The sequence below is a fragment of the Solanum lycopersicum genome, chromosome 1 (assembly GCF_036512215.1).
Source record: "Solanum lycopersicum chromosome 1, SLM_r2.1".
NCBI classification, from domain to species: domain Eukaryota; kingdom Viridiplantae; phylum Streptophyta; class Magnoliopsida; order Solanales; family Solanaceae; genus Solanum; species Solanum lycopersicum.
Genome location: NC_090800.1, coordinates 78839556 through 78841726, shown reverse-complemented (window position 1 = coordinate 78841726; position 2171 = coordinate 78839556). Strand labels below are relative to the sequence as shown.

The following is a 2171-nucleotide window of genomic DNA, read 5'->3' as shown; positions in this document are numbered from 1 at the left end:
AATACATGGATTATTTATTTCAATGTGGCCTACCAAACCACCCCTAAACAGCTTAACTAATGTGAAAGAAGAATTTTCAATACATAATATTTTTCTCATAAAATATGAGAGTATAAATACTCACACATTTCTGGCTGTTTCAAAAACCACACATAACAATGAACATATTGTGGTTCATAACAGCTTTAGCTATTACTGTTTTCTTTTGTAATTTCCCTGTTTATGCTTATGATAACAACCCTCTACAGGACATATGTGTTGCTGTTAACGACTCTCAAAATGTAGCAAATTAAAGCTTCAATTTAACTAGAGTTAGTCAATCGAATCATCTATGTTTTAGTCAAGCCTCTTTACATCATTATTTTGATGTTCTCTCGAGTAGAGTTGTCTCAACTAGAGTTTGTTGATGTGTGGGTGCAGTAGAGTTGCTACTTGTGTGTGCTCTTATCTTTGAGAACAGAGTTGGTGGCTAGAGTTAGCGTTGTTGGGCTCTCCCTTCTCTTTTTTCCTCATAAAGAAACTTTATGTGTCCCTTAAATATATCATGAATGAATTAATAGCAACAAATGAATTTTGTAGCTAAACAACAAATTTGCCACTAATTCTTCTAGCAATAGATTAGGGAACAAATAGCATAAATTTCTAAATTAGCTATGAAGTTGGGAGTTAATTCTAATTGTTTTGTAATTTGTAAAGATGGAAGAAAGCGTATGTCATATAGACCGATAACTGGTTCATGTGGAACTCTTAACCCTATACTATATATCCCTACCAAATAGACTCGTGCAATAAAATCTTCAGTATCCTTTGTTTTTTCTTGTACAAATAGTCACACCTTTCTAGTTGTTTGAAAACAAATTGAAAGAAAACAAAACAATGAGGATGTGGTGGTTCATAACAATATCAGTCATTACCGCTTTCATTTGTAATTCCTATGCTTATGATAACAACCCTTTGCAGGACATTTGTGTCGCTGTTAACGACTCTCAGGCTTCAGGTTAATCATCCTTTTATATTTTTTATTGGGAATGAGGCACGCAGTTTTTGTATATGCTCTCTATTTACTTGTAATCAAGGGAGGATAAATTTATTAACATTGAGTTAATGACGGCTCTTACTATGCTTAGCTTCATTTTATTCTACCTGTGTAGTTTTCATGAATGGGAAGATGTGCAAAGACCCAAAGCTTGCAACAGCAAACGATTTCTACTTTTCAGGTCTTAATGTTAGTGGCAATGAAGTGCCTGGGTTCGGTTTTCTGCAAAGATTGTGGGTGTAAACAACATGCCTGGACTTAACACACTTGGTATTTCTCTTGCTCGTGCTGACCTGGAACCACAAAGTATTGTTCCACTTCACACGCACCCTCGAGCTACCGAGATGATAACTATACTGGAGGGTACTGTTTATGCAGGATTTCTTCTCCCTGATCCGGCGAACTTCTTTGAGAGTCGTCTCTTTTCCAAAATCTTGAATCCTGGCGATGTGTTTGTGTTCCCAATAGGTCTTATTCACTTCCTGTATAATGTGGGACACAAAAAAGCTGTTGCGTTTGGCACTTTCAACAGTCAAAATCCTGGATTTGTCATTATTCCTAATTCAATCTTTGCTTCGAATCCACCTATTTCAGACGACATTCTTGCCCAAGGCTTCCAGCTTAATAAGACACAGATTGCAGAACTTCGGAAGAAATTCTCTTAAGGTTACATAATATCGTTGAAACTGTGATTCTGTGTTTTTTCCTAAAGTTTACTGCAGCACGTTAGGTGCTCACTCGCCTTATGAATGCGTTGGAATAATACTTTACTCCTAATAAATCAAGTGTCAATGTATATATGTACCTGGCCTAAAAACTTTCTTCACGATACAATGAATAAGCCCATGCACCTTTAATTTTGTAATCTAAGAGTGGAATTGACATGCTTGATGGCTATATATAATTTCAATAATAAATTAAGTGATCCAAATTGGTAGCCCTCTTTATACAGAGGGCTGGTACTTTTAGCGGTCGTTATTAGAAAATTTATCGATAAAGGCTTTAGTGCTCATCAAGATCACAAAAGCAGAGTCTGGAGTATCGAAGTCATAATACATATACCCTGAAATTGTTCATTTCTCGATATCAACAAGGAATTGCACAACTAAATATAATGTTAAAATGTAAACTTAGG

At 35.7% G+C, this 2171-nt stretch overlaps 1 pseudogene; it reads left to right on the top strand.

The window, feature by feature from the left end:
* Positions 1-730: 730 nt before the first annotated feature.
* LOC101265583 (germin-like protein subfamily 1 member 17) lies at positions 731-1812 on the top strand (annotated as a pseudogene).
* The last annotated feature ends 359 nt before the right edge of the window (positions 1813-2171 follow it).